This window comes from Pongo pygmaeus, chromosome 13, assembly GCF_028885625.2.
Source record: "Pongo pygmaeus isolate AG05252 chromosome 13, NHGRI_mPonPyg2-v2.0_pri, whole genome shotgun sequence".
NCBI classification, from domain to species: domain Eukaryota; kingdom Metazoa; phylum Chordata; class Mammalia; order Primates; family Hominidae; genus Pongo; species Pongo pygmaeus.
In genome coordinates, this window is record NC_072386.2 from 44709129 (window position 1) to 44734988 (window position 25860).

At 35.1% G+C, this 25860-nt stretch overlaps 1 protein-coding gene and 1 long non-coding RNA gene across 2 annotated transcripts in view; one reads left to right on the forward strand and one right to left on the reverse strand.

Moving 5' to 3' along the window:
• LURAP1L (leucine rich adaptor protein 1 like) overlaps positions 1-25860 on the reverse strand; it is a 45813-nt gene that overhangs the window by 14302 nt on the left and 5651 nt on the right. The window lies entirely within an intron of this gene.
• Positions 1-25860, forward strand: part of LOC134737892 (uncharacterized) — a 36919-nt gene that overhangs the window by 6583 nt on the left and 4476 nt on the right. Inside the window, exon 2 of the long non-coding RNA XR_010123294.1 lies at positions 15768-15860. This is a non-coding gene — a long non-coding RNA (uncharacterized LOC134737892). The remainder of the gene's footprint in view (positions 1-15767; positions 15861-25860) is intronic.

Consider the following 25860-nt stretch of genomic DNA (forward strand, 5'->3'; position numbering starts at 1 on the left):
TAGATTTGTTTCTTGAAGGAATGCAAATTGCTTCAATCCAGAAAAAAAAAAAAGATAATCTCAAAGGTTATAGTTTTATTTTCCTACTGGGTGTTTGATAATTTAATATGTATACTAGAAAACGAATTCATGTGATTTTCCCGAGAAAATATACAACCTATACAACCTACACAGCCTACTCATCTAATTCTCTTGAACCAGCTGTATCATCTTGCTGGTTCTCTCATTAAATGAGCTAAATCGATCTTTGACAAATGTTCCCTCTAAATTTGTATGAGAGTCATCATGTTTTCAACTTTTAAAAAAATTATATTTTGACAGATTTGAAGGTTGCCCTAAAGGTGCATAGTGTGTTCACCTGCTAGAGCTAGTTAAGCAGAGTTGCCTAAGAAACTCCTGGAGTGAATCACAAACAGCAATAGAACTTTCCCTTTCGGACTGTCAGATTTGTCTTCTGATTCTGTTTTTCTTTTCTTTTCTTTTTTTCTGGTTTGTTTCATTGTTGCTCCTGATCTTGGCCAGGAAGTTCCACATTTGTTTAACTTATTATCTAGGATTACGTCCATTTTCACAACTGCTACTGGACCACAAGGTTGGGCTTAATTATGTAATCAAGAGAACCCTCATGTATAAAACATGTGTATAAAACAGCCAATTCCAGAGACTAGTAGGTACTGAATAACTAGGTGAGTAGAGGTCACATAATCTATAAAATGTTCCCCCTTTGGGATGACAATAATTAGCAATCTGGTTTTATGACAAGATCACTTGGTAACCTATATTAGGATGATGAGAGTATATTCTTCGTTGAGTGGTAGAAGACAGAGAATATGGTTAGTTGTTCTATATTTTTTGTGTGTCTATTTGTCTGCTTAAATCCATAAAGAAAACATTCATTTTTCACTGAAATGGAGAATAACCATTGAGACTGTGTCTTTTGCTTGAGGTTGTGGAACTGAATTTCAAGTCCTGTAGGTGGTTGTGTATTTAACTGAGAAAAAACCTTTCACCACTATTTACCAAATTTAGTATTTATATATGCATATAACTATTTATCGTAATAAGAATATGAAGTCTTTTCTTCTAGGATATACCAATAAATTAAATTACAATGTGTCTTCAGTAAAAACAGCTTTTTCTAATATTAGAGGCTATTAAACACTTATACAAATTTAATAGTCCCAGAATTCTCAGAAAATAAAGAAACTGAACTCTAATATAATGAATGTTCTAGTCTTTTAAGGAAAAATAAATTTCCTCATAAAAATGCTACCTCAGAAGCATTGTTAGTAGGTAACAATCAAGATGAATCTTTAGATATATATTGGTTTGGTAATTTTAGTTTATAAAATTTTCCTTGTTTTGTCATTATGAAAAATAAACATCATTTAACTTAATTTTTATAATTTATATTTATTTTCTAATGAAGACATTAGTTAATCTTAAATTTGGTTACAACTTATGGCTTATATGGGTGGTCACGGTAAATGAATGAGCATGTTTGTGTTCCAATAAAAGTATTTACAAAAACAGGTGGGCTGGATTTAGGTAGTGGGTTGCCAGAGTCCCAACCTGACAAGTATTAAAAAAGAAAAAAAGGTACTTCCTGGTTAATTTAACTCGGAATACCTTTCCTAATGAATTATTTGACTTCTGTTTCTTCCTTTAACCATCTTTCCATCCTGATGATTTCCTTCATTGAGCCAAATAAACATTAAGCATATGCTTGTTTTATATTTCTATGTTTTTACTATTTAAAAAAAAACAATTTTGATAGAATCAAATAACAGAGGACCAGGCATGGTGGCTCACGCCTGTAATCCCAATACTTTTGGAGGCCGAGGCAAGCGGATCACCTCAGGTCAGGAATTCGAGACCAGCCTGACCAACATAGTGAAACTCCGTTTCGACTAAAAATACAAAAATTAGCCAGGTGTGGTGGTGCATACCTGTAATCCCACCTACTGGGAAGGCTTAGGTAAGAGAATCACGAACCTGGGAGACACTCCAGCCTGGGTGACACAGCGAGACTTTGTCTCAAAAAAAAAAAAAAAAAAAATTCAGATAACAAAATAACAGAGCCACAGACAAAAATCTTATTAGAACTGATGCAAATGTAGATGGGGCCAATACGGTATAGACTATGCAGATGATACAAAAGAACTTAAAACTATGATTCTGCTGTGACAAAAGTTTCCATCAAATATCTGTCCCTAAGCCTTCAACTCCTTTTTAGTCATTATTTATCTACTTCTTGTCATTGATTTATTAGAATAAAAGCCACCCTATTGCACAGGAAAAATATCATACACTGAATTTATTAAATACAAAATTTAATGCAAATATGATTAAATAAGCTTTGTCTTTTCAGTGTGAATCACAATGAATTCTATGAGGAAATAATAGATTTGCTCTTTATTTTTAATAGGTTTCTGTCTCAGATGATAGGCGATTCAGCATATACCAAGTATTGAATATTGTGATGATGCAGTGCTAATAATTTCATGTAGCTGTTTACATTTTATTTTCCACAAATACCCTTAATGATATCTCTGGCGCCACAGGATATCAGTGACTAAATTTTTATGCTTTATCTCTAGTCTTTAGAAATTAAAGTGTTTAAGTTGTCCTTTGGCATGCTACTGTTTTGAACAATTAAAGCGTTTGATCTAGTTTAAATGATATTACATTTATTAAAACAAACTTGCCTGAAATATCAATTTCCTTTTCTAATTTAGTATTCTCCTAGAATTTTACTCTAACTAATGTAGACAATTTTGCCTGGACATGTGAGAGTTTGCTGTCCTTTGAATGTGATGTAATTTATCATGCTTATATGTACACTGATCCTTTTCCAGCAGAAATAACTTACAAAGAAATTTAAAACAGAGATAACAGGTGTTTCGTATTTATTTACACCTATGATGTCCTGTGACTTAACTATCCATTGGCAGTATCATTTAGTGGGAATAGCAAAGAAAGCTAAAACTTTGGTTTTAGTCTTGGTTCCACCAGTAACTTATCCTGTACTATAACAAGTATCTAATCTTCCCATGTCCCCATTCTCCTGTCTGTTAGATAAGAATATTGAGGATCATCTTCAAAATTCCTTTCAGCCTGAAAATGTCTTGGTTCTCTGATATAGCATGTTAGAAGTGACAGGAAATTTTTCAAGATATAGGAAAAACAAACACATTAGTGACAATGAAATATAAAGACAAGTGACAAAGAGGTGGTAAGCATGAACACTTCCAGTGCAGTGGTTCTATCCTACCCAATAATCCTAGTTTCTAAAGTGGCACATGGAAAAGCAAAAACATATGCTGAATGAAGAAATGGATGAGAGAGGAGGAACAGGTACAGACAGTATGTGGTAGTGCAGCAGAGAGTAAGTATGGATTCATTTTTGTTAGGAAAAGAAGACATCTGTCAGTCAGATGGGTGTGGGTGGATCCATGCCAAGAAGGACATTTCAGTTTGAATCTGGAATGAGAGAAATAAGCAAAGGCTCAGAGATGAAAATGTTCATTTTGTGCTAATAAAGTGACAAGACAACCAGGTGAGCATGTGGTGGTAGAGGAAAAGTGGAAAGGTAATTTGGAGGCATTCATGGAGGATCTGGAATATTGAGCAAAGATAACCCTGAGAGATGCTGTGACAGTTCATTCCATAGAAAAGCTCAACACATTATCCTAAACAGAGGCACTTGACAGGAGTTTTAACCCCCTTCTGTGCTGCAGGTTACTGAGTGCATTAGTCTGCTCTCATGTTGCTATAAAGAAATCCCGGGGACTGGGTAATTTGTAAAGAAAAGTGGTTTAATTGGATCATGGTTCTGAAGGCTGCATAGGAAGCTGATGCTGGTATCTGCTCAGCTTCTGGAGAGGCCTCAGGAAACTTTCTGTCATGGAGGAAGGCAAAAGGAGAGCTAGCATTTCACGTGGCCAGAACAGAAGGAAGAGGGTGGGGGATGTGTCACACACTTTTGAATGACCAGATCTCAGGAGAACTCACTAATCCAATGACAGCATCAAGGAGAGTGATGTTAAACCATGAAGAACCACCACCATGATTCTATCACCTCCCACCAGGCCCAACCTCCACCACTGGGGATTAATACAGAACATGAGACTTGGGTGGGGACACAGATCCAAACCATATCACTGACTTTGAGCTGCCCTCAAAATAGCTTAGAGGCTTTATTAGCATCTCAGGCCTATTCTTCAGTGTGGGTAAAATGTACTAATAACAACAGAGGAAGTTACAGAAAAATTAATTTGGGCTGTGTAGGGAAATTAGATAAAACTACAGCTTAGACTGACACCAGGCCAACTTTATTATGTATATCTCTTTCTGGAACGGAGGCTAACTCTTCCAGTACTCAAACTACCATTTCATTCTCCTGAATCCAGAGTGACAGATTCACTCTCAGAAGGAAATGGGCTGGGAATTCAGAAAGAGTTAATTTGTATATGTGAATCATGGATGCTTTCCATTTTTCAATCAGAGGAAATGAAGTGCTTTTCAAATATATGACCCAGAAAAACTCAGAGGGCTTGATCTCCTATTTCCTCCCTATAAACCCAGTATTACAGTTGTTAAAATTCCCATGACAAATATGTTCTTCCTCTTGTGTTTTGAGTTATTCTCCCTTTTCGGAACATTCTTAAATTTCCCTGAAGTCTGTGTTTATGCCCTTTAAAAAGAATGAACATAAAAGAAGTTTGTCACGTGACTTTCAGATGCAATAAAACTCATTCCCAAGTTTAATTCCTAAACATACTGTTTTAAATTTATCCATTTGTCCATTTAAAAATGTTTTTAAAGCAATATTTTCTTTTTAAATTGTAGTCTTACAGCAGTTTAATGAAATTTATCTAATAAAAACTTATTAAAGTAACAGATGGTTTGAGAATCATGTTTCCCTTTAGAAAATACACACATACATGCATATATGTACATACTACATATATACATAGCCTGGAGCTCCATAATAAGGAACTGGGGTATGGATTCCTAAGATGTACTTCTCTAATTCCTCATTCACAACTTCACCATGAGCAAGTTTCTTAACAGCTTTAGCCATCTTTAATATACTTAACCACATTTAACATAATATCCTAATGCTAGGCTTCTTTGGAGAGGTGCGGCTAGGCTCCATTAGTTATAGCTTGTGGAGTGGTTGGATGTTCTTGGATGAATGGTGCCATGTGAAATTGCAATATAATTGCTACAATTAAGAGGCCACATTCTCTGCTTATACAACTCACTGGGAAATTATTTTTGCACCAAAGGTAATAATTTTTATCTTTATTCTTATGTCAAAGCCCTAAATATTTTCAGTTGCTTTTATACCTAGGTATCATAAATAACATTATGCCTAGTCAAAATTAAATAGATCCTTCAGTTGAGCAAGTATAACCCTGAGAAATACTGTGACAGTTCATTCCATAAAAAACTCGCCACATTATCCTAAACAGAAGCACTTGACAGGAGCTTTAACTCACTGCTGTGCTGCAGGTTACTAAGTGTATTAGTCTGTTCTCACATTGCTATAAAGAAATACCTGAGACGGGGTAATTTATTTAAAAGAGTTTTGTTCAGCTCATGGTTCTGAAGGCTATATAGGAAGCATGATGCTGGCATCTGCTCAGCTTCTGGGGAGGCCTCAGGAAACTTAGAATCATGGCAGAAGGTGATGATTTGAGCTCATTAAGAGATACTATCATACAGACATTATTTCTTTTCTGTTGTGGAAATTACTAGATTTTCAAATATTCAGATATTCTTGAATGACACTTACTCAGAAATTTAAATTCAACAAATGAGTAAGAAATGTTTTCTTTTTGATTCAATATGTTTTTTGTTTTGTTTTGTTTTGTTTTGTTGTTTTGCTAAACCCCTATGAAGTTCCCGATATAATGAAGACAGTGTAGTAAATGGTATCCCAGTCAGTTGGACACCCTATAAAAAGACATGATTTGGATTTTGGATCTCAGATGACTGGGGTTGATATGTTATTCTTCTATTAATTAGCTCTTGGACTTTTGTCATTTGGATATGTTACTTAACATTTTCTCTATACCAATTTTCTAATCCAAAAAGTGGTATATATTATGTACATGACAAGGCAATGCAGATGGGAAAACTGAATAAGATAACATATGCATGTAGCATAAAGCCTCACTAGACAGTGCTTAATAAAATTTAGTTATCTCCTCTACTTTTAAGTTGACATAAATGGGTCAAAGGGTACAAAGTTGCAGCTCTGTTGGATGAATAGTTCTAGGAATCTAATGCATAGCATGAGGACTATAGTTAATAATATTGTATTGCATTCTGAAAATTTACTGAGAGTAGGTTTTAGGTGCTACTACCCCAAAAAGAGAATGTAAAACTTAACTATGTGAGATAATATATATGTTAATTCATTTGACTGTAGTAACCAGTAACCATTTCCCTATGTATATCAAAACATTATGCTGTGTAAATAAATACATAGAATATATACCATAAAATAAAATGGCACTTTTTTTTTTTTTTTTTTTTTTGAGACGGAGTCTTGCTCTGTCGCTCAGGCTGGAGTGCAGTGGCATGATCTCAGCTCGTTGCAAGCTCCGCCTCCCGGGTTCACGCCATGCTCCTGCCTCAGCCTCCCAAGTAGCTGGGGCTACAGACGCCCGCCACCACGCCTGGCTAATTTTTGTATTTTTAGTAGAGATGAGGTTTCACCATGTTAGCCACAATGGTCTCGATCTCCTGACCTCATGATCCATCCACCTCGGCCTCCCAAAGTGCTGGGATTACAGGCGTGAGCCACCACACCCGGCCTAATTTTTTAAAATGTCTTCCACATTCAAGGATGTTGAAATATAATGTAATTAAGTAGGTTAATTAAACTGACAATTTGTTTTCAGTAATGATCTGGTTGTTCTCTTGTTCAAAATGATTATTTATATATGGTTTTAGCATACAAAACCTGCCCAATACACATTACCTAATTTTTATTTTAAAAAAGTTATTTAAATCTAAATATCACTGATATTATATGTATTACTATGAAAAGTTACATGTGTGCATTGAAAACTGGGTTGATAAATGCATAAGTTATGATTTCCAAGCCACAGTGAAAATACACCCTAAAGACAGATAGAGGAATCAGAGATTTCTAGTGCTAAAAGAAACCATAGTTAATTTTGGAGTCAGAGTACCGCGTTCTATGATACATGTGTGGACACAAGCTTGATGACTTGGCCAAAATTGTATCACCACTTGGTGCTAGAAATGGGACAAATATCTTGATCTTCTGATTCTAATTCCCTTTTTTCCACAATACTAAAAAATGGAAAAATATTTTTATTATGGTCTGGTCAGTGTACTATTGGCCTTTCATATTCTGTGAACATTTTCTGATGACAGTTTAGGACTGGATTAAAAAAAGAATAATCTTTTTCAGGAAAGAAGCAATTCTACAACTGAAGTTAAACAGGCACTGACCTGCATGAGCATTCATGAGTGATTCTGCCCTATTATATTTGATATCGTAGTCACTTGGATGTAAAGTCAACAAATATTTGCAAGCAAGGGTCACTCGCACATCTTGCTGATACAGAAATACAACCATAGAGGTGCTACAATTACCTAAAAGTCATGCACTAATTCAAAAAAATATTTCTGATTTCTATTCCTATTGTCCTGTATTCCTTATATCTGATAATGACTATGGCCAGATTAAATAGTTTGCAAATAGCTGTTCTCTCCTACCACAAATTAGCATAAATTTGATGTTAATTCATCACTTCTAGCTTTGAAGGACCACAAATGAGGGTGATAAAAGCAGATGCCTAGCATATGGCAACAGATGGGTCACCACATTTAAGAAAAGCTACTGGGAATAGATTGGTTTACTTTTCTCAGTTCTTACTACAAAAGGTGAAAAGAGTGGAGAAGGAAACAATCTAGGTAATGCAGACTTAATTGACTCCTAATTGTCCTTCAGTTTTAAAATGTCCTATTAAAATATACAACTTGTAGTTTGCTAGTATGTTTCATGTCATAGTGTTGTCCATAGCCAGGTAGAAATATTCATAAAAAAGGAGTCAACCAACTATAGGTAGGATTGTACAATACTCACTGGCAAAATATGTTTGCTGGGGGCCAGAATTATTGAAGCAGATGGCACATGATGAGCTCATCAGGACATGTCCAGATGCCCAGCTTTATAATACCAAGTTTTATTACTCTTGCTCAGATGCTGCCCTATCCTAATATTACACTTAAAATTTTACCTGTGAAGCATTTACAATTTTATACTAAATTATACATGCTTTTATTGTAAACTAGAAATAAAAATGATGCTTATGTTAAAACTTTGATCCAATACCCATAAAACACTGCAGAGCTATCTTAAGATCAAATGCTTGCCCCATGAACTAGCATCTAAATTACTGTTCATTTTTAGGGAATAATTCATTATCTATTTGAAGTTGGTTCCATAAATATAATTCATAAACTCAGAAGATAAAAAAGAAAACAAACAAAAAGAACTTATGTTCAAATACACGTGAAACTAAATAATAGCTGGATTTTATTAGATATAACTGCCCTATGATTAGCAAAGATAATGTCAAATTATATGTTTTCCCTTGGGTATGAATTTGTTAAAAAAGCTCTGTTGGGTTTATTTGATATTTCTCTATTTAAGCAAATATGTAATTCTTAAATAAAATCCTTAGAGAACTTTCTGAAGTTAAAATAAAATCCAAAAGCTTTTCCTAAGTTATAATACAGATAAAAAAACAAAGTTACAATAATAAAAGCTCAAACTTTCGCTCTAACTATTACTAGAATTTGAGATAATTTTCTGCTAATAATGAAAATCCTGGTGGATACAGGTTAAAAAATACAATCCATATTGTATAATACCTATCCCACACCCAAAGTTGTAAAAAGGTCTGTTTTTTCTTCTCCAGTGTCTATCATCTGATTCAGAAATATAAGTTTTTAGACAGCTAAAACTTGGCATTGGTACCTCCTAACATTTTGTATGTGCTGCTTGTATAAAGTAATCGCAGTGTGATTCCGATTGTCACTCTTCAACCATAGCAGTAGTATCTTTCTAGGCTGGTTTTGTAGTTATGAGAGTTCCCTGCTCAGGAAGTAGGGTAAGGAGCAGTGGGTGGTGATATATTGCATTCTAGGAAATAAGTATAGTTTCCATAAGTAAAGCTCTTGGTGGATCACAGAAATAGGAAGAGTCCTGGTAGCAATGCATTTCAGAGGTAGTGGGGGTTTTGGTTGTTGGTAATGTGTATGTTGTTTTTCTTATTGCTTTTATTTGGTAATCCCATGCAGAAATTTTTAAACCGTGTTGACTTTCATAGTGACAAGAAAGAACCCCAATGATAATAATAGCATAAACAATAACTTCTAGCCTTTAATAAAGCACAAGTGCCGGGTACAATGACAGGTACTTTAAATGCTTCCCCCCACCCCCACCTAATCTTACTCAAACCTTAAATGGTAGAAATGATTATCTTCAAACTGCAATTTGAAGATAACTTACCCAAGCAAGTTACTCAAGTAACTTACTCAAGTCATACAACCAGAAAGTGAAGGGGCTGGGATTCAGGCCTAGATTTACTTGGCTCTGAAGTTCACATGCCTAACCTGCTTCTTCGCCTCTATGTGAGAGCTCAGTAAATACAGCATTTATGCACTCTTTTAAAAAAAAACTATTAGAATATTCAGTTGACAAAAGAAAAATAAATCAATAATTGCAAAATTTTATCGTAAAAGGAATGAGGTATATTCCTCCAGCTTATAAATTATCACAGAAATAACCTGAAATGTGGAAAAGCATATCACAACAAAAGTATAAGAAACAAGTTAAATATCCAATATTAGAGAAATGCACATAAAATAGAATATTTTCCAGGAAATACAAATGAAGTTTAGAAAAGTAACACAGGAAAGGGTTTATAACACAATGTTAAGCAAAGAAGGAGGCACTACAAAAAAGATACAAGTTATAAATTATAATTTCAACAATGCAAAAAACTACAGAAGATAAATGCTTGAATAAAATTTTTTAAAAATGGTAACAAAAATGGCCTCTGGATAATGCAATGGTGTTTTTTTGTCACTCTTCTTTATGTTTTATGTACTTTAAAATATTTATCAGGAGTGTAGATTACGTTTCAACAGAAAAGATCTTTAATTATAAAATGAAACCATTATGAACATACAGAATTATATAAATGGGAAATCATAGATAAATGTTCCTTGGATGATTAAAACATTTAAATCTTTGTTTAGGAAACATCAATACAGTAATAAAGGTCACAAGCATTCATGATTAATTTACTGAGAGGATAATATGAAACCATAAAAATCTGTGTAATTGTAGAATTATACCTGATAGGAAGAAAACAAACTTTTAAAAATATTTATTTATCTTATACTAGAAGAATCTTCTCCCTTTCTTCCTATTCTTGTTCCAAAAATATTTTTGTCATTTCTAATTTTACTGAGTATGTTCATTCCTCAGTAATCGACAGTGTGTTTTCTTGTTTATGACTATAGTACAACGCGTCATATTAAAATATATAGTACAATATTTTAATATGACTATAGTACAACATCCCTTTATGTACTTTATTCCAAAAGTACAACATCCTTTAATGATCCCATAATATAAAAAACACATGGAGACCGTTTGGTACTGAAGAACAGAATTGTAAGAAAAAAATTGAGTAAGTGTGCCAAAATACAAGACAACTTTCATTGTATCACTTCCCTAACATAACAACTACAAGTGGTCATGTTGCCTTTCAAACCATGTTCAAACTTCTTAGCTTGGCATTCAGTATTCTTTATTAATTAGGCTTATTTTACCTTTTCAGTCTTGTTTTCATTAACTCCAACATAACCATCACAACTGTCTCAATCAATCTCACTGTGGTTTCCTAGGCAATCCATGCTTATCACTACCTTATTACCACTACCTACAGCTATCCTATTTCTCTAATCACTTCCTTGAAGGAAGATTTTTCTAGAAGGAATTTCTTGAAGAAAGAAATTTCTAGATAATTAATTAATTTATTATTAATACATTATTAATTTATTCCTCCAATACTGACCTCTTACACTAGGCTAAACATTAAAAATGGAATGAACTGGACCTGGTTCTAGCCATGAAAGAACTGATAGTCTAGTAAGATATATACAATAATCAGTGGTGTGACCTGAAGGATAACAAGTTAGAGTTAACTACAAAAAGTGTAGGAAATAGGGGTGGGACAGGAAGAAAGACCCAGGCAAAAGCAACATCATCTACAAATGTTAAGGTGAAAGAATGCACAGGGCAAGTCTGAGAAACTGAGATGGGGCTTGGGTTGTAAATTGATAAGCAATTGACCAGCTTCCCCAGCATAGCGTTAAATGACAATGATATAATTTCTTTCATATCAAAATTATATTTTGTTACAGACCATGGGACCTCTGAGATTAAACAAGAGTTTTCTATACCATGGAGGTTAAACTCTTTTAGTAGCAACCTCATACTTTACTTACCTGATGATTAGTAAGTAATGTGAAATACATATCTTCCACATCATCTGTATTACTTCTGGGGCTTATCACAAGAATTGAATATAGTTGATGCCTAAAAATATACCTTTAGTCACTTGACGCCTATCACACAAACACTTCTACAAGCAGAGATGGGGAGTAATGTCCAAAGTGTGGACATTTACGTAGTTAAATGGTGTGCAGCTGAGAGTTTCCATCTGTCTCAGTTGCTCAACAAGGAGTGAGGATTTGGAAATATGTATATTTACTATAGATTTGCATCATCAGTGTTTAATTGTAGCAAACAAGATTTTTGGCTGAGGCAAAATTAATTTCATGCGTATGGTCATAGAGATGGCAAATGATTCTTGCTAAATTCATTTCCAAGTCTATGAACCAATCTGACATTCTCAGCATATACTTAACTCATTATATTTGTTCTCGGAAGAGTTAATACACTTGAGTAACTACAAGTTTTGTTTACAAAAGGACATTGGAGAATGTTCATGTAGAGGGTTTTTCAAGTTATTTGATCTTGTTGACACAAAATCAACTTAATGATATTAAAAAAAAGTAACAGAATTGGGTGCAATCCAAATAGAATCCATTTGTCTTAAGACTGAAAGCAAACAAAAATGACCCAATATTTAATGTTATGAAATTACTGAGCATTCTCAGTAATGATGTTTGGACTTTTGGAATTAAAGTATACATGGAAATACATTTTCTCTATTTATATTGGCTGCTGCATGGCACTCGGAACAACCAGTTTAGGAAGGGGGAAAGCTGGCTTTGTTTTTGTCCACTGTGAATGACTCAGTCTCTGTATCTCCATTTTAAACTCAACAATGTGGACATCTGATATTACTCCTAGGAGGCTTAACTAATGGTTAATAGTTTTGACTCTAACAATAATCATTTCAACAGACTTGTTTATTAATGCCAATAACAAGTTTGTGCTATAATTATTTAAAAGCCTCTAACACAGAAAGCAGCATCCATTTTTTGAATTAAGCCAGCCTTGTTATTTATTTATTGACTACTAATGACCATATTTTGAGTTCGTTTTATTTATTAATTAAATCAAAATGTTTGAGCAGTTCCATTTTGTGCAGGCACCACTCTTCAAAGCATGGTGGTTTTCCATCTTTGGTACCAAGTAAAGCTATCGTTCACTAAAGAGATTTCTTTGTACTATGACTAGATGGGATGCCATTTGAAGCAGCTTTTCACTGTCTTTAGCATAATGCACAATGGTCATTAAGATCTTCTCAAAATTTTTCATCATATCATGTATGAATCCCCGTAAGATTTCAACTTCGAGTTGAAATAGTCAATTGCTTCACTGAATATGTGTTCCACCTTTTACAAAATTAGTCTTTTATAATCCCACTTGTATATGTAAATTGTAACATTGTTGGAAAGGAGGGCAATAAAAGAAACACGGCTGTTGAGTAACCAAACAAGTCCAAAAAATGCCTAGCAGGAAAGACAGGACATGCATCGGTCTAATTCTATAAGGTTAAGTCACGGACAACAAATATAAGTACACTGATAAGTATCAACTTCATTAAGTGATAACCTAAATCATATCAAAACAGACATCTAAGAAAATCGTTGTTTTATATTAAACATATTGGTATAGAAAATCTAGATTTCATTTCTCTGTGGTATAAGATTGCCCTGAAGCAGAATGCACTTCGGTAGACGGGGTGGTAACTTTATTTTATAATAATTTCTCCGGCTACTGAAGGATGATAATTGGAGGGAGGGGGATGAGACAGAGTAGGGGAAATTTCAAGATCTACTTCTAAATCATTATAAGTTTGACCCCTACTAAGGTAACATGCAGTCTGGGTTAATCAGCATGGGCCCAGTGACTACCAAAATTGTCCTTCTTATATTCTAGTTCAGTTTTCCCGACTGACAAAAACACATATATAGAGAAGACCATAAATCTCTTAGTTATTCTAAGTTTCTTCTCGCATAATTATTCTGGCATCTTCAAGCTAATTTTTAGAAACTTCCAAATAAGGAATAATTGGAACTAGTACTACATTACAAAGTAAACACAAAAGCAAATTTAAAAAGAAGCACAAATATAAATGGTATTCTGTTTCATTTCTCAGGGTTGTCAGGGTCAGGATTCCTGAAAAACATGAATCATAGCCAGATTCAAGAAAAAACAAGTGGATACTTTTCAAGAGTCAATTTAATATGTGGATTTCACTACTAAATATAATCCCCAAAAAGAGTTTGTATGAATTTTAAAAAAGTAAATCTAATGTAGTTTATGGTAATAGTGATAGCATAGTTTGATTCTTCACTTCCTTGACCAAGCAACTATAACATCAGGGAGAAGACCATTATTAATAGACACATTTATTGGACAAATAGTCTAACCTAGCAAATATATGCTGCAAATATTGTATTTAAATATATGCTGCAAATGTTACATTCATTATTTAATCATTGTACCCTCATAACTTCAGGACTAAGGAAAGAAGACGTGGCACACATCAAAGTGCTTTGTACACTATACAAAATATGTACAATGCAAAATAATGTCTCACAGGAGAAATCTTCTTTTTTAGACAAAAGTGCTAAGAAATTATTTCTTTTTCCCTTGTCTTTCATTCTCACTTTCCTCTTCTAACAAAACTGGTTCTCAGAATTCTTGCTTCCATACAGCTATTGCAAAGCAGTTGTTTTGTTACTTCATCTAACATTCAAAATATATTTACTAAATACCGTGTATAGTCCCAAACCTCCCAGCTACTATTTTATATTTTCATATGGGTCAGAAGCTCTGGCTGAAAAGATGACTTTGTGAGAACTGAATTTCTGGCATTAATCCAATAGAAAGGTGAGAAATTAAAGGCAAGTTCTTCTAATCAACCCTCCTATGCTTCAGGCAGACCCACTTGTATTATCTACCTGAATGCTGGCCTCAGGTATGTTTCTGATTTAAGGGAGGTGACCACTTGCAGAGCTCTGTTGAAAAATATTCCTAGGACAGGTCTGAAGTCAGCAGAAATAAAGTGACATAAGTCATTAATTGTGGCATTAATTGTGTGACAACAGGGTACACAGGATGGACGAAGGACAACATTTATGACCCACAACTGTTCTTTTGGAGGGGAGAATGATCACTGAAGTATTTTGAGGAACAGTGATATCATGTGCAAATTTCTTAAGAAAGTTGAAAAATGTTTAAGAAAAAGTGTGTGTGTGTGTGTGTGTGCGTGTGTCTGTGTGTGTAAAAAGAAGGGAGGAGGGCAGGAAAGAGAGAGAAGGAGAGAGAGAGGAGGGAGGGGGAGAATGAGAAAGGTCAATGTAAAATGTTTACATTTGGGGGAATCTGGATAAGGGATATAGTGATTTTTGGTACTCTTTTGCAATTTTTACGTAAAGTCTGGAATTATTTCAAAACAAAAATTTTAAAATGCCTGCCACTTAGTAGGAAATCCTCCTCTGGATGATATAAATAAAAAATACTGAGATTAAACCAGCAATATTGTATGTACTGTAGCTTCTTGCAAGGTGGTAAAACGGATGCCTTTGGGAAAATGGGTATTTAAAAAGTTCACGTAGAGACAAAAAATTTTAGGGGGAAACCCACACAGCTGCTGGTTTTGTTGCAACACTATAATATGTGGTAGCCATTTTTCATATTTTGGATCTGTTTTCAAATCACAAAGAGGAATAACAGGTCGTTTCCTTAAAATTCATTATAATTCTAGAATCCTATAATGAACACTCAAGAAACCTAATCTTCCTCATTCCATTCGTCCATCTTACTTATGTGAACACTGCTGATATGATGCTTACTATAAGCCTGCTAACAACTGCTTCAGACACCTCAGGTACAATGTACCCAAGTCACATTTCAATCAGAAGTTGCCAAATCTATACTGAGGGCTGTGCCAAGGATAGTCAGGGAATTAATGCCCTAGTGATTAATGCTACTTAGGTAATAAATTAGGCTACCAAATTAAATGTCTATTTATTTTCAGTTAAAACCACGCAGACTTTACCATTTGTCGATATGTGTAATATACAATGCTACAAATAATGTTTTTTTCTTGTAAGTTCTTTCTTCTAATCCTAAAACTTCAAAACTTCATTTAGAAGTTGTGCCCTTAGGGATAAAAAAAAAAAACCTACTGCCTTTCATTTCTCTACTCTTCCAACAGCTCCGAGAACAATGGTTCCTGAGAGTGACAATATCTGAGGAAAGAGCAGGTCCTGCAACCAACGAGAAATTCTCCTGCAGCATTTCAAAGCAGGTAGTAAATCTCCTTTTCTTTTCTTTGTTTTTTTCTTTTTAGTGAATCGCTACAGTAATAGACAGGGGAAATATATTTTAGTCTTTCTTTAACCAGGAACCTAAGTTCCAGATGACTGAGTTTGGCTGGTGAGATGCAGAGGAGGCATTGGGTTTCTATGATCCACTGCAAAAAAAGCAAATGTTGCTAGTGTAGTCCAAACACAAAAAAATAGAAGCAGGATTAAGGAATACTTTAATTCAGTAATTAAATAAATGCTTAGTCCCTAAATAACTGGCCAGGCATTAAGGACATACAAGCATTGATTAGTCACAGCTCTGTCCTAAGGTGATTATGGTGCAGGAGAAAAAGATAGTGAGCAATATTATTAACCACGATGAGAGAGAGAGCCTAAAATTTGGTACAATAGAAAAGTGACAGATGAAGTCAATTATAGAGAATTTTGTCCACAGACTTTCACTCTTTGGAAATCTTCAGACCCAGAGACTTATAAATATTTTTTAAAAATAACATGACTTAACTGCAGAAAGATTTTTGTCAATGCATAAAATTTACTTTACCATAAGTCATTAAGTTTTACAGTGTGACTAAAATCACCAATCTAAGTGATAAAATTAAGTTATACTTGGTGGCTTCTTGTGTATTATTATTTATTTGCAATACAGTTTTATCATCACATTAAAAAATTGTATAAGACTAAAGTATGGTCTCAGATTCTTGTCCATGGTTCCTGCATAATCCTAAAAAGGGCTTTATCTGTAGTCTTAATTTATTTGTCATCTTTTCTGCTCTCTGGGCAAAGACTATTTCTTTTCTAAAAACCTATATGAACGTCTATCTGAGTCCTATTTTATTCACCTATTTCTGGTAAGAAGCATCAGGCTCCCATATGCCCTATGAAGAAACTGTAGAAGGGTTTGTAAATATTTCTTAAAGTAGTTGTCAACTCCCTTGCCTTCCTATGATAGACCTGTCCATATAGCATTAGCCAACATGACTAAAATCATAAAGAGTCAGTTGGTTATTAATTCACCTGATTCTATAAAGAGAGGACATTCTGAACCTTAAATGGCTAATTCTTACTTGGGCACTAATCACTCCAGGTGCTGCATCTGTGCAGGGGCGCTCAATACCAAATTTAGGGACTCCGATGTAGCATGTTCAGGAAAACAAGTTATTTGTATATTGTCATTCACCCTTCTATGAAATAAGATAAAAGGAAGAAAGAGAAAGGGTAGAAAAAATTCTGGTCTCATCTTTTCCTGAGCCAAAGAGATAAACCACTAATCAAATGGGAAGAGCAAAAACACTAATGCTTAATAAGTTACTATTTAGCAGACAGAATCTCAGCTACTTTACATATATCATCTCATTATTTAAATTAAGTGCTTAAAAGCCATCTCCAGAAAAACACAGAGCTGTGATTCCTTGAATTATACTCTACCTTATTCCAAAGCCCAAATTTTTTATTTTTATTGTATCTATTTATCTATCAATATTTTTTCTTTTCTTTTCTTTTTTTTGGGGGGGGCTGGGGGAGGCAGGATCTCACTCTCACTCTGTCGTCATCTAGCCTGGAATGCAGTGGTGCAATCATGGCTCACTGTGATCTTGGACTACTGGGCTCCAGAGATCCTCCTGCCCCTGCCTCCTGAGAAGCTGGGACTAAGGCAAATGCCACCGCACCCAGCTTATTAAAAAAAATATATACATATATAGATATAGGGTCTTGCTTTGTTGCCCAGGCTGGTCTTGAACTCCTGACCTCAAAATAGTTTTTCTTACCAAACTATAATATATAATTAGTGTAGAGAAACTGGACAAAATAAAGGAGCTTAAGAAAAAGAAAGTAACCTATAACCCTAACCTTATCATTCAGTGATATCACTGTTAACATTATAGGGTATTTCATTCGAGCTTTTTGTTCTATGCTTTATACATCCATAACCATTCTCTCTGTTCCATAAATAAATTTACAACATAATTTTAATAGCTACATAAATTTCCATCATATTCACATAAATAACATATTTGCCACTATTGGCCATTTAGGTCATTGCGGTTTTCTTAATTATACATTATACCGAATGTATACACTAGCTACATTTTTGTACCAATTTATTATTATTTCTATAGGATAAATTTCTACCTTGTTACTGGCACCAGAATTGCCAAATTAAGGAGTATATTTTTTATTTTTCTTTTTTTAAAAATGTAGTGTCAGTTTAACTTTAAAGGTGTTTTTGAATGTATACTTCTAGCAGTAGTGCAGAAGAGTGCTCATTCATCTCCATCCTTGCCAAGGCAAGGCATCATCATTCTTTTCTCATTTTGCAACAAACACATGAAAGTCTTTTATTTTAGTCATATACATACAAACCTATGAGAAACACATTGAGCCTTTCTTTCTTTTCCTTCCTTCCTTTCTTTCTTTCTATCTTTCTTTCTTTCTTTCTTTCTTTCTTTCTTTCTTTCCTTCCTTCCTTCCTTCCTTCCTTCTTTCCTTCCTTCCTTCTTTCTTTTCTGTTTCGCTCTGTCACCATTGCTGGAAAGCATTGGTGCCACGTTGGTTCATTGCAACCTCTGCCTCCTGGGTTCATGTGATTCTCCTGCTTCAGCCTCCTGAGTAGCTGAGATTACAAGCACCCACCACCACACCTGGCTAATTTTTGTATTTTTAGCAGAGATGGGGTTTCACCATGTTGGCCAGGCTGGTCTCAAATTCCTGACTTCTAGTGATCTACCTGCCTCAACCCCCAAAGTGCTGGGATTACAGGCGTGAACCACTGCATCTGGCTGAGCTTTCTATGTTTTTAATACTCAACAAAGCTTCCATCATAAATTATGAACGTATGACTTTCAGGCACACACACTGAAGTATTTTTTGTCCCATGGTGAATGATTATGGAATTGTCTTTTGAGGAACAACTGGAATGCCAATTAACACATATACTGAATAGAAGTATCTGAAAATGAAATGATGTGCCTTGGGAGCCAGAGAAGTGCTCATTGCTGAAGAAGTTCAACCAAAGGTTGATGATCAACTGGCTAGGATGAGAGTAGAGAATTTGTCTGGATAACCTCTCAAGTTTCTTTCCATGCTATGGTCCTATGATGCTCTTGCCTGTTTCTGGAGATTACTGACTCTGTCTTTTTGCCTCATCAGCTGCAATTTTATTATACTAATAGACTAACTCTCTCTGAATGGTGTCCTTTGCCAACAATCTATTCAAAGTCACAGCAACTTCAAAGTTGTGCTTTGAAGCCAAGTGCATATATATACATATACATATACATATACATATATATACCTATAAAAATGGCTGCATCATTAATTTCTCAGAATTTCAATTTTAAAATTTAAACATACACAATTATATGTCTATAATTTTACAGCTAAGGTATAGATAAAACTAGATATGGTTGTATGCATTTAGAACATTTCCAGGAGGGTACACAAGACATCATAGAATCATCTCTAGGGAGTGGGAATTGGAAAGAGGAATGTGAAGAACTTTTATCCTGTACTTTAAATACTTTTGTACTCTTTGCATGTTTTAGCAATAGTATGTATCATTTTAATAATGAGCTGTAACAGTTCACTGTTACAGATGCTTGTGTCAAAATCTTTTTATGAATCTACTAAGGTGGGCATAAACATAACAATTTTATTCTGCTCACCAAAAATAGAGAAAAATCTGAACCTGCCAAATGAAATGGTGGGTCCAATTGTATCAGGAGACAAGTAAATTCTTGTCTCACTCTTGCCCTGATTCTATGCTTTCCCAATCGTTTAACTTTCCATGGTGTGGGCCAGCAGAGAGAGGTCACATTAGTTAGTTATATATTACAGTTCTAGTTTTACACATCACTCTTTCACAGGAGCCTATTTGAGAGATACTATGTCTTCAATTGAGGAATCAAATATTCTGATGATGTTTGATCTCTAAGAGCAGAATCTGTTCTGTTATCATGAGCATCCCAGATGAGCAAATCTAAGAAGATTTTTATCGTAAGTAAATCTAAGATGATTTTGAGCCATAAAGATGTAAGGCACAAGGTTTTATATATATATATACATGTTAGCCATTTAATCTAATTTTAGAGGGTTCATCAATATTATTCTCAGAAAAAGAATCACTGAATTACATTAAAAATGATGTGTAATTGAAGTTCAGTCCAGTTTGAAGGCTTTAAATTTTTTTATATTGAAGAATGTAATGTTCTCATTAAGTCAGATCTCTGTAAACAGAGTCCGCTTTGGAAAAGAACTATTAAGTGTTCCAATAATCACTTATAAAAAATGAAGTAATTACCTTTTCTATATAATTAGTAACTAGTTGGGGTTTGTATAGGAGAAGTGACAGAATAAGATAAAATTTGACTAGATAAGAATTTCTTAAACTCTGTCAGTAATTTGTTTATATTATCTAACACTCCATACTGTCTACCTCATGAGTGGGTGAGGCATGAGAATGAAATGACATAATACTTGAAAGATGTTTGAAATACTATCTGTTGTATTGTAATCATCTAATAAATGCCAGGTAATATAAAAAATATTACGTAAAATAAGAAAAATGATATCCAAACATATCAACATTATGTCTGTATATAAAATGCAAATATATGCAGGCAAAGACATGAAAAAAGATCTGAGAGAAGTGGAGCAAGATGGCTGAATAGAACCCTCCAGCAATTGTCACTCCCACAGAAACATCAAGTTGAACAACTATCTAAACAAGAAAGTACCTTCATAAGAACCAAGTATCAGGTGAACGATCACAGTACCCGGTTTTAACATCATATCAAGGAAGAAGGCACTGAAGATGGCAGAAAAGACTCTTGTATTGCTTACACAGCCCCTCCCTCATCTCCTAGCAGTGCAGCACTGCAGAGAGAGAATATCTGTGTGCTTGAGGGAGGGAGAATACAGTGATTACGGGACTTTGCATTGGAACTCAGTGCTAACTGTCACAGTGCAAAGCAATACAGGGCAGAATTCAGCTAGCTCCCACACTGGAAGCATTCAGATTGGACCTAGCTAGAGAGGAATTTTCTATGCCAGCAGTCAGAATTTGAGTTCCGACTAGCATCAACACTGCAGGCTAAAGTGCTCTGGGGTCATAAATAAACTTGAAAGGTAGCCTAGGCCTTTGAAGGAGGAAAGTTCCCAGGCAAGTTCTGGTGCTGTGCTGGGCTCAGAGCCAGTAGACTTAGGGTATACAGGACCTAGTGAGACATCAACTGGGCCAGCCGAGGGAGTGCTTGTGTCACCCCCTCTCCCAGCCCCAGACAGTGCAGCTCGCAGTTTTGGCAGAGACATCTTCTGTTTGAAAAGAGGGGAGAGTAAAGAGGACTTTGTCTTGTAACTTAAATACTAGCTCAGCCATAGTAAAATAAAACACCAAGCAGAGTCCTGAAGCCCCCATGCCAGGCCCTAGCTCCCAGACAACAGACATTTCTAGACACATCCTGGGCCAGAAGGGAACCTGCTGCCCTGAAGGGAGATAACCAGGCCTGGCAAGATTCACCATAAGGTGAAAAAGAGCCTTTGGGCCTTGAGTAAACATCAGTGGTAGCCAGGCAGTACTTGCCATGGGCCTAGGGCAGTGGTGGCCATGAGGAGAAACTCCTTCTGCTTGAGGAAATAAGAGAGGAGAGTAAAAAAGACTTTGTCTCAGAATTTGGGTATCAGCTCAGCTACAGTAAAATAAAGCACCAAGTAGATTCTAGATTCCTAAAGTTCCCTACTCCAGACCCTCCCTCCTGGACAGCATTTCTACACCCACCCTGGGCCAGAAGGGAACTCACCACCTTGAAGGGAAAAATACAAGTTTAGAATGATTCACCACCTGCTGACTAAAGAGCCCTTGGGCCTTAAATAAACATCAGTGGTGACCAGGCAATAGTTGCCACAGGCTTTGGGTGAGACCAAGTACTGTGGTGGCTTTAGGTCTGACTCAGCACAGTTGCAGTATTGGTGGCCACAGAGGTGCTCGTGTCACCCCTCCTCCAACTCTAGGAAGCTCAGCACAGAGAGAAACTTGTTTGTTTGGGGTAAAGTAAGAGAACAAGAGTCTCTACTTGGTAATCCAGGGAATTCTGTCATATAGTACCCCAACCACCAAAGTGCTACCTCTGTTAGTCTGCAAGAGTCATACTATTGTTGGGCTTGGGCAGATATGGCTGCAATAGGCAAACACTTGGATCTGAACACTCAATTTTCTTTAAACACTTCTTTAAAGCCTCCCCAAGAAGGACAGGTACAAGCAAGCCCAGACTATAAAGACTACAATAAATACTTCACTTGTCAACGCCCAGACATTGATGAACACTCACAAGCATCAAGATCATTTAGGAAAACATGACCTCACCAAATAAACTAAATAAGGGCGCCAGTAACCAATCCCAGAGTGACAGAGATATGTGACCTTTCAGACAGGTAACTCAAAATAGCGGGTTTGGGAAGCTAAACAAATCAAGATAACAGAGAGAAAGAATTCAGAATCCTATCCATAATGAAAATGTAAAATGAAATGTAAGTTAGATTGAAATAATTTTAAAAAATCAAGCTGAAATTCTGGAGCTAAACAAGTGAATTGACATACTGAAGAATGCATTCGAGTCTCTCAGCAGCAGAATTGATCAAGAAGAAGAAAGAATTAGTGAGCTTGAAGACATGCTAATTGAAAATATACAGTGAGGGAGACAAAATAAAAGAATAAAAAAGAATGAAGCATGCAAAATTATTTTAAAAAAAAAAGCCCAGGACCTCATAGCTTCATTGCTGAATTTTACCAAACATTTAAAGAAGAACAATCCTACTCAAACTATTCCAAAAAACAGAGGAGGGAATACTTCTAAACTCATTCTATTAGGCCAGTATTACCCTGATATCAAAATCAAACAAAGACATATCAAAAAAAAAAAGAGAAAGTATAGGCCAATATCACTGATAAACATTGATGCAAAAATCCACAACAAAATAATAGTGAACCTAATTCAACAACACATTAAGATAATCATTCATCCTGACCAAGTAGAATTTATCCCAGGGATGCAAGGACTGTTCAACATATGCAAATCCACCAATGTGATACATCATATCAATAGAATGAAGCAATAAACCATATGATAATTTCAGTTGATACTGGAAAAGCATTTGATAAAATTGGCATCTCTTTATGATAAAAACTCAAAAAACTGGGTATAGAAAGAATGTACCACTACACAATAAAATCCGTATAAGACAGACCTACAGCTAGTATCATACTGAAAGAGGAAAAACTGAAAGCCTTTCCTCTAAGGTCTGGAAATAATGAGGATGCCCACTTCATCACTGATTATCAGCATAGTACTGGAAGTCCTGGATAGAGCAATCAGACAAGAAAAAGAAATAAAGGGCAACCAAATTGGGAAGAAAAAAGTCAAATTATTCTTATTTGCAAATGATATAATCTTACATATTGAAAAACCTAAAGACTCCACCAAGAAATTATTAGAACTGATAAGTTAAGTAAAGTTGTAGAATACAAAATTAACATAAAAATCAGTAGCATTTCTATATGCCAACAGCAAACAATCTGAAAAAGCAATCAAGAAGTAATCCCATTTAAAATAACTGCAAATAAAATTAAATACCTAGGATTTAACTAAAGAAGTAAAAGATCTCTACGATGAATACTATAAAATACTGATGCAAGAAATTAAATAAGACACAAAAAGATGAAAAGATATTCCATGTTCATGGATTGGAAGATCAACATTTTTTAAATGTTCATACTACTCAAAGCAATCTACGGATTCAATGTAATCCTTACCAAAATACCAGTAACATTCTTCACAGAAATAGAAAAAAAATCCTAAAATTTATATGGGATCAGAAAAGAACCTGAATAGCCAAAGTCATCTGGAGCAAAAAGAACAAAACTGACTTCAAATTATACTACAGAGTTTAGTAATCAAAACAGCATGATACTGGCATAAAAACAGGCACACTGAGCAATGGAACAAAATGGAGAACCGACAAACAAATTCACATACCTACAGTGAACTCATTTTTCACAAAGATGCCAAGAACATACACTGGAGAAAAGATAGTTTCTTCAATAAATGGTACTGGCAAAACTACATATCCACATGCAGAAGAATGAAACTAGACCCCTATTTCTTGCCATATACAAAATCTAATCAAAGACTTACATTTAAAACATAAAAGTACCAAAAGAAGACCTTGGGGAAACTCTCTATAACACTTGCTCTGGACAAGGACTTCTTGAGGAATATCCCATAAGCATAGGCAACCAAAGCAAAAATGGAAAAATGGGATCACATCAAGTTAAAAACTTCTGCACAGCAAAGGAAACAACCAACAAAGTGGAGAGACAACCCATGAAATGGGAGAAAATATTTGCAAACTACCCATCTGACAAGGAATTAATTGGCAGAATATATAAGTAGCTCAAACAACTCAGTAGGAAAAATGTCTAATAATCTGATTAAAAAATGGACAAAAGATCTGAATAGACATTTCTCAAAAGACATCCAAATGACAATCAGGTATATTCAAAAGTGCTCAACATAATTGATCACCAGAGAAATGCAAATCAAAACTACAATGAAATATTATCTCACCCCAGTTAAAATGGCTTTTATCCAAACAACAAACAATAATTAACGCCGGTGAGGATATGGACAAAAGGGAACCTTTGTACACTGTTGGTGGGAATGTACATTAGCGTAGCCACTATGGAGAACAGTTTCGAGATTCCTCAAAAAAATAAAATTAGAACAAATATATAATCCAGCAATCCCACTACTAGGTATATACTGAAGAGAAAGGAAATCAATATATCAAATAGATATCTTCACTCCTGTGTCTATTGCAGCACTATTCACAATAGCTAAGATTTACAAGCAACCTGTGTCCATCAACAGACAAACGGATAAATAAAATGTTGTATGTACGCACAATAGAGTACTAATCAGCCAGAAAAAAAGAATTAGAATCTGTCATTTGCAACAACATGGATGGAAGTGGAGGATTTCATGACAAGTGAAATAAGTCAGGCACAGAAAGACAAACTTGGCATGGTCTCACTTATTTGTGGGAGCTAAAAATGAAAACAATTGAACTCATGGAGCTAGGAAGTAGAATGATGGTTACAGAGGCTGTGAAGGGGTAGTGAGCTAGGGGGAAGTGGAATGGTTAATGGATACATTAATATAGTTAGAAAGAATAAGAGCTAACGTTTGATAGTACAACAGGGTGACTACAGTCAACAATAATTTATTGTACATTTAAAAATAACTAAAAGGGACTGGGCACAGTGGCTCACGCCTGTAATCCTAGCACTTTAGGAGGCTGAGGCAGAGGCAGGCAGATCACCTGAGGTCAGGAGTTCCAGACCAGCCTGACCAACATGGAGAAATCCCGTCTCTACTAAAAATACAAAATTAGCCGGGCGTAGTGGCACATGCCTGTAATTTCAGCTACTCAGGAGGCTGAGGCAGGAGAATCGCTTGAACCTAGGAGGCAGAGGTTACGGTGAGCTGAGATTGCGCCATTGCACTCCAGCCTGGGCAACAAGAGCGAAACTCAGTCTCAAATAATAAAACTAATAATAATAATAATAACTAAAAGAGTATAATTGGAATGTTTGTAACACAGATATGATAAATGGCTGAGCTCATGGATTAAACAAACAAACAAAATGTCAGAAGTATTTCCTCTGGAGTATAGAGTAAAATGGGGAGGAGTAAGATTAAGTGAACTTTTTTTCCTATTTATACAATTTATTACTGTATTATTGGAAGTTTTACAATGAGAAACATTTATTTAAAAAAAAAGAAACAATATTTTTAAAGGAATGCCAAAAGATCCATTGGTAGACATGTGATGAAATTACTATAAAAATGTTCATTCACAGTAAATGGGCACATTTCATAGTGCATCGATATAATATAGTTTGGGATTACTTTGGATCAAGCAGATAGC